A 13,428-nucleotide genomic window follows, 5' to 3' on the forward strand; every position below is an offset into this window, starting at 1 on the left:
ACTGCATTATTTTCGGCTGTTTAAGTTTTGTGAACATGTGGCCAGAATTCTATATACGCATTATTTTTTGACAATTTGATGTGCATTGAATGTTTCTGTCGCATTATTTTGTGAACAGGTCTGTAGGCTATGCAATGCAGTTTATAATTAGTGAGCATGTCTCCAGAGCGTTTCACACGCATTACTTTGACAATTTACGAGTTGTGTGTCTGTACATCAATATACTGCATTATTTCCGTGATTTATATATAGTTTGTGGCTCTGTGTGCTGTGTATTGTGACCCCAAGCACGTCAGAGTGTGTGTTTTGTATCAGTGTAACAATTAAACAACGTGAAATCCATCCCTGAATAAATTGTTCCAACTTCCCACTGAAAATAAATTAAGTACTGTCCATCCTATCAAGCAGCCCACCTCAGTCTTTTCCCGCCAATTCCAAGGAAGAGGTGGTAGTCAGATTACTTAGATTAGTGGAAGTAGCCCAAGTGACCGATTCTCGCTGGCCGGAGTGGCCGAGCGGTTCTAGGCGCTACAGTCGCAGGTTTGAATCCTGCCTTGGGCATGGATGTGGGTGATGTCCTTAGTTAAGTTTAAGGAGTTCTAAAAGTTCTAGGGGACTGATGACCTCAGAAGTTAAGTCCCATAGTGCTCAGAGCCATTTGAACCTATTTTGCCGCCAAATTTTTCCAGCCATTTTCTTAGATACACCATTTTCTGGGGGAGAAGTGGAGAAAGGTTAGGTTAATGAAGATAGCTGAACTGATCTACTTTTCCCACAATAATATGAACTTCCCACCATGACGTCATTGTAATGTGGTCATACCTATCGCATCCAATTTTAATAAATTTGGCAGCAATGCAGGGGGGGGGGGGGGGGGGGGGGGTGACGCCGCCCTTGTCCCACTACTGGTGAAGTGGTAGTAAACTGTAATTGCATTCAGGGGGGATCTAAATTTCCCATCACATAACTGCATTCAAACTTTTAAGGCAAATTCTGGTGTGGTTGCTCTAGTAAGATCTCTGCCAGTTTCCAACCTCAACTTTCTGCAGCTCAACTCATTCTTCATCTCTCATCAATGGGGCATTTAACACCAACATTTCTTCCTGTAGTAGCGGTATATCTACAGTTGTGTCGCTTGCGTGTTGTTGTAAACTTTTCTTTCATATTTTTGTAGTGTTCCACATATGTTCAAAAGTAATATGCGAGACTGTTCGGTAGTTTCAGTAGCTAAATAACACATTACAGATGCAGACGTCAGGGTATCGACTCTTTGGCAGTACTGCGAGGTGCCAGGGCTAGCAGTGTATTTAACAATAAATTCTTCTAGAATCGTCATATGGAAATGATGCTCTAAGCCCCCCCCCCCCCCTTTTCTAACTCCGTCTTTTGCTGTTGCACATGGATTAAGAAGAAACGCGAACTGACTGTAATCTATCCTGCAAGTGGAGTAGAAAAAAGTTTGGCACCTGCAATAATTTAATTTGATAGAAATTAATTAAGTTAAGGAAAGTTTAATTAACGTAGTATAAAGCTACTTGTTCGTCGAGCAGCTTTATATTTATAAACTTAACTTTTGGGGGTTCATTTTTAGATGAAGAAATCGGAGAATTCTTCTCACTTCACATTATTTATTTACAGGCGTCACTTGTACAGACTCTCCAGCCGAAAACATCACAAACAACTGACTGACTCTGACCTCGCATCATCTCTGCTTATATAGAATTTTAACAATCACTCACAAAATATTGCATTATTAATTCTGAAGAATTTCAAAGTTACAATTAAAATGTACAAAATGTTTGCGAACAGACATTACACCCGAATAAGGAAAAATTAACAATATTAGTTGACGTAATTTTTGTAGTGTCATCACTAGGTTTAAATATTAAAAATCGATATGGTTCTAATTACAATAATGTCTTTTGTGAATTTTGAGTTATTTAATTAATTACAGTTCGGTTTCAGATACTAACATTTAATGACATCACAAATTCTGCTTTCCATCAGACTGTATACAAGGAAGTTACAAATACGCCCTGAAATACGAAAAATCTGAACATTGTGTGATGCAAACAATTGGAAAGTTAATCAAAATGTGTTTACAAAGTACATTAATTTCAAAATAGGATATAAAATGAATAACAAGTACGAATACATTGCTTGGTAATCACTTAAAAAGCTGTTTCTCAAGATAATGAAGCTTTTTCTATACTAATACATTTCTTGTTCCAAATGATCGTAATTAGTGGCTCTGACCACTTATACCAATACTTCTACAGTATCTTATTATCCGTTACTTTACATTTCTTAGCTCACCCTGCTGATGAATCATTTAATTTGGCATTTATTATGTAATTCCGTTAATGACGACAATAAGTCTTTTCACAACGAATACAGAATATTACTAGTAAATGCGACAGACTGATATATAAATACACATAGGTACACATACAAATCCCTAGGGCACTGTATTGTCCAATAACTACACAGTTACATATCAAAAAACAGTTGGTATCAGTCATTTCAGTTAACCCACGGGTCGGGCTGTATTGTTATACACCCCCCCAGCCACTCTTACAAGTGTAACTTGTATGAATGGCTGCTAAATACCCTCCAAAATAGAATTTCTTTTTTTCTTAGCTGTTACTCCAGTCACTGGTGCATGTTGCATATCTTAATGAATTGGCAGCTCACAATCATCCGTCCCAATGCGCTGTCCATCTTGTGTCTGCAGCCCCTCTGCTTCTGGCAGTCTCTACACTGCAATAGCACAGTCCACTATTAGTTTTTCAGTTTCTTAATTTTTTTTCAGGTCAGGTAAGGATCTTTGATACAGTTCTCTAGGTAGGAACAGGGATGAACTCATTTCGCAAGGTACTCGTGCAGGTTACAATTAAGGTCACATCAGGTATAAATGTATCAAAATCATTAACATACTATCCTACACTATTAGTATATTTATAGACAAAATCACACAAAATTAAGCATCTCTAAACTGTAAGGATTTAGCTATATACAACTTAAAGTTAATGAACAAAAATGAATTATTTATGTATCCTTTCTTTTTGATTAATATTTCAGCATAATACACTATACAGCATATTAAATGTCCCAGATATCCTTTAGCTCTTTATCATATCAAACACAAACTCACTGATTGTTCATTAGCACACCACCTTGTAATGACAAACTTACTCATTTTTCACAGTACAACTTGTCCATTTAGTAACACGTGTACATCCTTAACATTGTCCATTTGTATATCTCATTGGCAAACTAACAAAATCATGACCAAGCCTATAATCTTCAAAGAACCACCCACAAATCAAATACATACTCTACAGACCATAACCACAATGACCTCCATTATCTTATATCCCCTTGGATTCTATTCTGTAATGAAAATGCTAACAGTAATTTATTTACAATATTACATAACATAGAGTACACACACACATATGGATCTGGAAAAGTTTTACACCACATATTAATCAGGAATTATAGTAATAACTATTGCCTGAAATGCTTAAAGAATTATTAGTCATTAGTCAAGGGAGGATTCAAATTTTATACACAGTTAAATTTATTTACTTATTTTCAAACAATGTCACTCAATAATCATATGACATACAAAAAAACTTATACTAAAAGAATGGCTAGTATTTTCAGTGAGAGATAACTTCGTTATAGGTTTATAGATGAGTAAAAGATGTATCATCCGAAAACGAAAAGAAGAAAATAGAATGCTACATAGCTCGGAGATCTAGTGCTCGGCACGCACTTGATACAGGATGTATCCTCCTGAGGGCTTTTACATTATCTTATTTTTTCTTGGTATTTGACACTTGTTTATAAGGTTTCAGTTCAGTTATGTTACGTAAACCAAATAGTCTTCCTGACTTTGGGTACACTAATCTATATGCATTTGGGTGTGGCATAGACTGAATTTTGAATGGGCCAATATAGATGTCAAAGAATTTCTTTAATTCATTGCTTATCGCTTTGGATTTTTCATGTGTTTTCACCAGGACCAGATCATCAATTTTAAAATTTGTAGGTTTCAACTTCTTGTCATGTTTGTTTTTTCTTAGTTTCCCCTGTTGTTCCATTACTTTCTTGACTATTTCTTCTCTTTCCTGTGGACTCATAGCTTTACATGCTGGGAATTCAATTAATTCGTTGATCAGATTTGGCGGTTTCTTATGATACAGTATTTCATATGGGCAGAACCCAGTAGACGAATGTTGTAAGCTGTTCAGTATATCTTCAAAGCTGTCTACGTACTCTATCCAACTCACATGATTTTTGTTGCAATGAGTTCTAAATAATCTCCCTATTTCTCTCATGTAACGTTCAGCCGGATTGCTGGACGGGTGATACGCAGAGATCAGAATATGGTTTATGTTCTCATCCTCCACAAATGTTTTCCAAATTTTAGAAGTAAATTGTGCTCCATTGTCAGAGAGCATGCTCTTTGGTTTTCCCACCTTTGTGAAATAGTCTCTTCTAATTTTCAAAATGATGTTCTTACTTGTTGCTTTCTTCAATGGATATAGTTTATTGAATTTTGAAAAAAGATCCACCATGACAAATATGTAACAAAATCCTCCTTTAGCCTTAGGCAATGATCCATAAAGGTCAACTGCTACAAGTTGTAGTTGTTCCTTTGGCAAGATGTTTTGCATATATCTTCTGCAAGTTTGATTGCTAACTTTTACTCTCCGACACCTGTCACATGTAGATATTTGCTTTCTCACTCTCCTAGCAATGTTGTAGAAGTACACATTTTCTTGAATCTTTTGGATACATTTCAGTGTCCCACAATGCCCGAAACTTTCATGTACATACTTTACCAACACTTCAATATACTGTTCTGGCCAACACAATCTCCAAGTGTCACTGTCTGCACTGTATCTTCTGAATAGTATACCCTTATGCACTTTATAATACTGCTCTACTTTCTCATATCCTCTTTTACCTAGATAACTTTTAACTAACTTCCAGTTGGAATCATGGTTTTGATATCTACGGATGTCATTACAAATTTTCCTGATTTCATTCTCATCTTTCACCCCTTTTAGATACATAATCCGAAACTCCCTTTCACACTCATCACTGTTATTTTCACCTTCTCCTCCCATTGGCAACCTTGATAGAGCATCTGCGATTTGATTTTCTTCACCTTTTATATATTTTACTGTATAGTCGAACTGCTGGAGGAATAGTGCCCACCTGGTTATCCTGCTGTGATGCAAAGTACACTCTTGTATGTAGATCAAAGCCTTATGGTCTGTGTATACTACCACTTGATGTCCTAATAGGTAATTCTTGAACTTGATGAAAGCCCAATAGACTGCTAACAATTCTTTTTCGGTGACAGTGTATGACTTCTCATGTTTCTGTAAAGTTCTACTGGCAAAAGCTATTGACCTGTGCTCCGTCACACCATCTACAATCTTTTCTTGGAACAAATGAGCTCCCAGTCCATAGTCACTGCTGTCGGTCATGATACAAAATGGCTCTGTAAGGTCAGGTCTGTATAACATTTTACTGTTGCACATCTGTTTCTTGATGTTGTCGAATGCTTCCTGACAATCCTTGTCCCATACCCAAATGGTGTTCTTCTTCTTCAACAAGTTGTTCAAACACAGTACATTTAAAGCTTGATTGCTGACAAATTTCCGGTAGTAGCCACAAATTCCATAGAATGATTTAAGTTGTTTCTTAGTCTTGGGTGCAGGAAATTTTGCAATGGCTTCAAGTTTTTCTTCATCAGGTAAGATTCCTTCTTCTGATATGGTATGGCCTAAAAATTTGAGCTGTTTAACTCCGAATTTGCACTTCTCTAGTTTTAATGACATGCCTCCCTGTCTTAATTTGTAACACACTTCACCCAACAAATGTATATGTTCTTCCCAACTTTTTCCTGTTACAAGTATGTCATCAACATAAAGGATTAGTTTTCTTAACAGTTCTTTTCCTAGAACAAAATCCAATGCTCGAATAAATTCTGCAATTGATACATTAAGGCCAAATGGTACAACACAATAGCAATAACATCTTCCTCTATATAAAAATGCAGTATATTTTCTAGACTGAATCTCTAATGGTATCTGATGGAAACCAGCTGTTAAGTCTAAGCTAGACATGTACTTCATATGTTCAAACTTATGTAATAACTCATCTATATTTTCAGGGTGATCAGTTTCCCTCTCAAGGTATTTGTTTAAATGTCTTGAATCGAGCACAAGTCTTACTCCACCATCACGTTTGGAAACCACCACCAACGGGTTATTGTATGCACTATTACATCTTTCAATTACTCTCCACTCTTCCATCTTTTGTAGTTCTTCCTCCACAGCTTTTCTTTTTGAAATGGGTACTCCATAGGGTTTGATGAAAAATGGTTCGTGAGGTTTTAGTTTAAGTCTACATTCATAGTTCTTCACTTTCCCAGGTTTCTCACTAAACACATCTTTGTATTCCCACAACAAACTGCCTAGTTGATCTGTCTGTTCTTCATTTAAATTACCAGCTTCTTTTAGTTTGGTGGCCACTAATTCAGCATACTTGTCTTCACTGCAGTCTTCTTCATTGTCTTCCTTGTTAATGTCGATCTTCTCATCTGTACAAATCACTCTTCTAATCTGAAAATTATTCTCTAGGCAATTTTGGATAATTAGTTCAGTCACATGTGTTCCATCTGCCTTTGGCTTGGTGAGCTTTAACTTTTTGTTATTCCAGTCAAATTCTGCATTTACTCCTTGTATCCAATTCATTCCAAACAAAATATTCTCATTGAGATCAGGTACTACAAAGCATCCTTGGTTATACTGTACATCATTAATAGTGAAAGATATTAAGGCTTGCCTGTTTACAACTTTGCTGTGCCTACCAGTTGCTCCCTTAATTTTGATTCCAATAACAGGATATTCTTCAAAGTCATCACTATGTCTTATCTGGTCTCTAAATTTTTCAGAAATAGCACAGACAGGACTACCCGTGTCTAAGAGGCAAAGTCCTTCATAATTTGCAACTTTTATACGTATATACGGGCAACCTAAAACTTTTTCCTTCTTACTGTCCTCATTTTCATCCAACAGATCTTCTTCAATATCTCTAAAGTCCAAGTAATTTGTACCATTTTTGCCTGTACAATTTCTCTTACTTGTCTGAATTTTACTTAATGCTATATCAGATGATTGCTTGATGTCACGTCTGTCCTTAACACACTGTCTGTTTTTCCCGGAACTGATCCCACTGTAAGCCTGTTGATTGGTTCTACCTTGCCAGTTGGAATGCAATTCTTCACAAATAATCTTGATGACCCTTTTTATTCTGTCACTGTCACTATAATCCTTGTAAGTATCCCATAACATTTCTAGCATCTCATCTACATTATGATGGCTCTCTGCATGTTCCTTATCTGATGATACCTTCCCAGTTTTCATTGGCACAATCTGATCTTCATATTCTTCACAAATACTACTGATATCATCTTCTTCACTACTAATTAAATCTTCTTTAACCTCCAAATACACCATGTCATCTAATTCTTCCTCACATTCATCATTACTTCCAACACTTTCACTATCAATATTACTATATATGCTATCATCTCCAACACTGAACACTTCTACAACATCTTTACTATGACCATCAGAATTGTTGACATGTACACTAGTACAGGTATCATCACTTAAGTGCTTAACAGGGATAGGTTCTTCTTTCATTAATTTACTTAATCCAAACTCATCAAGATTACTATCAGAACCAACATTTTCCTTGCAAACTTCATTACCACACTGATTATATAGACTTGAAATAGTTTCTTCCTCTAACGGAACTTCCTCAACATTCTTACAGATGCTATTACTTCTATCTACAACACTTTCATTCATACATTTCCAGAGTTTACTGTTAAACTGCAATTTGCCAATTTGATGCACTCGTCTTACATTAGTACTGTCACTTCCACTCCAACATCTTCGATTATTCTGTCTTCTGTAATTATTTTCGGTGTCTCTAGACCAGTGGTGTTTAGCCTGATTTCGGTACACATTTCTTGCCCCAAACTGACAGGCTCCCAATGAGGCATCTGTCAGTTTAAATTGCCTCGTCCTGATTGGTGATTATCAAATTGTCTGTTATTATTTTCCCAAGGTCTCTCCCTGCTATTGTGCCCTCTGTTTCCATCCCCATTACTATGGTTGATCCATCTGTTATCACTATTATTACTCCTGCCTTGATTCCTGCTTTGGTTCCACCCCCCAGTTGGTTGATTGCCAAATCTGCCATTGTTTAACCTCTCATTTCTCTCAAAAGCTCTATCCAACTTATCTACATACCTCAAGAACTGATCTACAGAATCATCTGGTCCATAAATCAACTCCCACTGTACTCTTTTTGGTAGTCTTCTTTTTAATGCATCTATTTGTATTAGTTCATCAAAAGGTTTGTCGAGGTGTACTAATTTCCTCAACTGACTTTCACAAAAACACTTCAAGCTACCATCACTTTCCCTATACATTCGACCATTCAAAAACTCACTTTTAATCCTAGCTTGCTCAGAATCTGACCAGAACTTATTTAAAAACTTTCTTTCAAATTCATTATATGACATGGTAGAATTAACATTCTGATTTGCCCACGAGATTGCTTCTCCACCCAAAAATCGTTTAACAAATTTAATTTTTACATTATCTGTCATGTCATTACTAAAATTATCCTGACAATGCTGTAAAAAATCAACTGGATGCAATTTCCCATCTCCTGGAAAGCATTTTAAAGGTATGCCACCCCATACACAATTAAAATTGCTAACAAAATTTCTTTGGGCTACACCTTCTTGTAACTCTACAACTTTCTTACTTAAACCTACAACATTATTTTTACACAAATCTATTTTTTCATCACACTTTAGATCTACATTACTTATTTGATTGGAAATTTCTGCAAATTTTAACTCTGAATTCTTTTTATTGGATTCAAGCTTTTCTTCTAAGATTCTCCTAGTCTGAACAACCTCTACTTTCAGTTTTGAATTTTCTACTTCTACATGCTTATCTAGTTTTTTGAACCTTTCCTCATTTTTGGACAACTCTTGTGTGAAATTAGTTTCTAATACATCAACCCGTTCTTCCACTGCTCCTACACGAGTATTGAGTTCACCCTGCCCTGTCTCGACAGTCATTTTTAGTGCTGCCAAACCATCCTGGATTTCCCTTATCTTACTAGTATCCTGCCTAATCTGTCCCATCTGTTTCTTCGCTTCTTTCATATGTTGCATTAATAACATTAACAGATCGTCTCCGCCTACTCTTCCCTGTGCAATTGGAGTACTTGTGGCGACATTTTCACTGGAACCCTCTCCACCAAAACCTCGATCTACACTTAGTTCACTGATACTCGATCCTAGGTCCGAAGTGTTTTCAATTGATTCACCGCCTACACACTTTTTATCAGCCATAGTAAAATCTTTTCCTCACAAAAACAAAAAAAAAACACAAATTAATTAAAAAAAACTGTTACTCATCTGAATTCCAGCGGTGCAGTCCGAGAATTTGGTCCATTATCATCAGATCAGTTGTTATGATTTACGATCTCCCCATGCAGGTGATGATTTTCTTTGTATTTCTTTTCCACACCAACTCTTCTCATGCAGCAACATCCACTCGTTCTGTGCGTCCATAAACACAAAAATTTCTTCACAATTTATGTTTAGTATTCGTCTTGCGGTCACCTGAAACAATTACTTTTTAAAAACAGTTCCGATTTCAATCATCAAATCCCAGCTCACACCACCACTTATAAAGCTACTTGTTCGTCGAGCAGCTTTATATTTATAAACTTAACTTTTGGGGGTTCATTTTTAGATGAAGAAATCGGAGAATTCTTCTCACTTCACATTATTTATTTACAGGCGTCACTTGTACAGACTCTCCAGCCGAAAACATCACAAACAACTGACTGACTCTGACCTCGCATCATCTCTGCTTATATAGAATTTTAACAATCACTCACAAAATATTGCATTATTAATTCTGAAGAATTTCAAAGTTACAATTAAAATGTACAAAATGTTTGCGAACAGACATTACACCCGAATAAGGAAAAATTAACAATATTAGTTGACGTAATTTTTGTAGTGTCATCACTAGGTTTAAATATTAAAAATCGATATGGTTCTAATTACAATAATGTCTTTTGTGAATTTTGAGTTATTTAATTAATTACAGTTCGGTTTCAGATACTAACATTTAATGACATCACAAATTCTGCTTTCCATCAGACTGTATACAAGGAAGTTACAAATACGCCCTGAAATACGAAAAATCTGAACATTGTGTGATGCAAACAATTGGAAAGTTAATCAAAATGTGTTTACAAAGTACATTAATTTCAAAATAGGATATAAAATGAATAACAAGTACGAATACATTGCTTGGTAATCACTTAAAAAGCTGTTTCTCAAGATAATGAAGCTTTTTCTATACTAATACATTTCTTGTTCCAAATGATCGTAATTAGTGGCTCTGACCACTTATACCAATACTTCTACAGTATCTTATTATCCGTTACTTTACATTTCTTAGCTCACCCTGCTGATGAATCATTTAATTTGGCATTTATTATGTAATTCCGTTAATGACGACAATAAGTCTTTTCACAACGAATACAGAATATTACTAGTAAATGCGACAGACTGATATATAAATACACATAGGTACACATACAAATCCCTAGGGCACTGTATTGTCCAATAACTACACAGTTACATATCAAAAAACAGTTGGTATCAGTCATTTCAGTTAACCCACGGGTCGGGCTGTATTGTTATAGTAGTGAGAAATGAAAGGGTTGCTCTACCGATTAACAGAATGAAAGTTCTGTCCAAAATAACAATTTGATTTATTACGACTAAACTCAAAATAGTAAACAAAACACATGAAACATTTACAATACATCAAAATTGGATACTCAAATAAATGTTGTGAAGGTGAGGTTGTCCATAAACTAGATTGTGACACTTATGACCAAGTGGTATGTGGAGCCAATTCCTTGCAACTCAAATCTTAAGAGAAACACCCAGCCAACCCAACATTAATTGCTGCTAGTAGTGAGAACTCAGGCAATGAACATCCAAGACGGAACCACATAAGAAAAGACAGGAACAGGTGCACTCTGCTGAGCTCTGACTATCACAGAGCAAATTCCCTAATCTGCCGGTGCTGCTGTTATACATTACCAAGCGGTCTTCTTAGCTGCAAGGACACGATCTGGCATACCGGAAGCAATGGCTGGTTGCTTGAATATCCCGTCTTGGTGACGATAATGTCGCGAGTATAGCCCGAAACAAATTGTCCTGGTCTGGTTGTTCCAGACTAAAGACTTCCCATCAATACAAATGCGCCTCTGAGGAGACGAAAAAGGCTCGCCACACAATCACTGACGGTACAGTGATTGATTTTAACAAGTCACACAGTAACTCAGATACAGTCAACTTTAGCCAAAACTGCTCAAGACGGACAACATTGGACGCTCGTACACAGAACGCTCAATTGCCAACTGTACTCGGAAAGTTACGTTGAAGTCGAAACTTCAGCAACTTCGTCAAATAGTTACAATTAAATAAAAGTATGTTAGACAGCCAACGGAAGGCAGGCTGTCCAGAGCAGCGAGAGCTCAGTCTCGTAACCTACTCGGACCGAAAGGCGAGAGCCGACTACCACAAGAGCACCCGTACAAACCGAACACCGAACATTCCCGCCCCCACGACAGTGGCCGTGGTTAAACGTTTCAATCAGCACCTCGAAAACTCTATTGCCGAACACTACCAATCCACCAATGGAGATTCTTGGCGCCAATTTCTGCGACGATTTTGCTATGTCACGAAGCTATGCCCTGAGCAAGCCAATCACAGTTACGATTTTGCAGAAAACGCGGGAATTTGCGCGCCATGACTGCCTGGAAACACAAGTCATTCCCACGCCTCGCTGGTAGCTCGCCAGAAAGTGTTTCTGCGAAGTAACGGAATCTCTAGCCCCGCCGCTCCTTCAGGCCCCTTTGGGCGTGTCGGCATCTGGAAAGCATCCACTTGACTCCCTCAGACACGTCGGCTTAACCCTTTCAAGCTCAGCAGAACCCGCCTGTCACCGGGTGACAAGAGACGCTGTGTGGGAAGTCCGCGTGTGAAGGAATAGCAACTTTTGACCGCATGCAATTAGAGAGAAAAATCGAATTACTCCTAGTGAGATAGAAATATGAGAGGGCGCTCATGCCACCTCTCAGTACTAAGAACGTTTTTCTGCCACTTGCCTCTGCTTTCATTTCTGGAAATGAAAAATGGCAAGGTGCACAGCCGTTCGAGGTTCTCATTAAACTGTAGGTACATCCCCTCTCACACCTCCCCAAACCCCACTGCCAAGTACAACAACACCAAGCTCGGGTAGTCAGTTAAAAGTCGAGCCAGTTAAAAGTCGGAGGGAGGCAATGGCGTGCTGCTTTACCCTGCTGATCAGACGATGGTAGTGGAATACGGCTAGAACGCTCAGCAGAGCAGCGCTGAAAGCTGTGTGTAACGCTGGGAGCGGGACGCCACAAGCAGCCCCACGCCTCTCGCCGGTGACCAACCACCGGCGACCAGCCACCTGTATCTGCGCTGCCTCAGCCTTTGGCAGGCGGTTTAGTCGTGCCTGTACCCTTCAGTGTAGCCTGCCTTCAACCTCCAGTCTTGAATGTAGCCACACAGTGATTATAATGTTCTGTTTTGGATTGGGTTCCAACTTTCTTTCCCAGCCCTTGACGTCTGTTACGTATTTTGAATTCTCGACTGAACACTGTCATTTCGAGAGCTACCCTGGCGGGCCTAGCAGAGTGCTTTGTTGTTTTGCATTTACTGCGTTCAATAAATTCGGCCTGCACCGATATGATACACCCCATTCTCATGGATCCATGTGCCAAGGGAAGTACCGTGTGGAGCGTACTGCTGACATTCTTATCTTCCAAGATGACAACAGCTGTGTTCTTAGGCTGCACTTGTACTGTCCTGTTTTGATGAACACTCAGATACCCCACCAATCCTCATGTGGCGCGCTAAATAACGTGATCTCAACACCATAGAAAATGTCTGGGACTATCTGGATCAACAGATAAAGCGTACTAATGTAAATAGATGCATTTTAGTAGCTCTACGGAACCTGATCAATGAGGGGTTTCAGCTGGACATGGCATGGCCGAGGAAACTTGTTTATTCTCTGCCACGCTGTTTTTAGGACATTTCCAAATGTAGGGACGATGTCACACGGTATTAGCGTTTCCTGCACTGACTAGTTATCTGCCTGAAGTTCTTAAGTTCTGCTGAGCTACACAGCGAACACGTGCGTGGCTGTCAGCAGGACGTCACGTGAGGCCTGTGCCAATGCGTGG

General features: G+C 38.2%; 1 long non-coding RNA gene across 1 annotated transcript; it reads right to left on the minus strand.

The window, feature by feature from the left end:
- Nucleotides 1–1,608: 1,608 nt before the first annotated feature.
- On the minus strand, nt 1,609–10,841 carry LOC126284414 (uncharacterized). The gene is made up of 2 exons (XR_007551476.1): nt 9,532–10,841; nt 1,609–2,760 (listed from the first exon to the last, which is right to left on the minus strand). It is a non-coding gene; the product is annotated as an uncharacterized LOC126284414 (long non-coding RNA).
- Nucleotides 10,842–13,428: the final 2,587 nt, after the last annotated feature.

The sequence above is a fragment of the Schistocerca gregaria genome, chromosome 8 (genome assembly GCF_023897955.1).
Source record: "Schistocerca gregaria isolate iqSchGreg1 chromosome 8, iqSchGreg1.2, whole genome shotgun sequence".
Classification (NCBI taxonomy): Eukaryota; Metazoa; Arthropoda; class Insecta; order Orthoptera; family Acrididae; genus Schistocerca; species Schistocerca gregaria.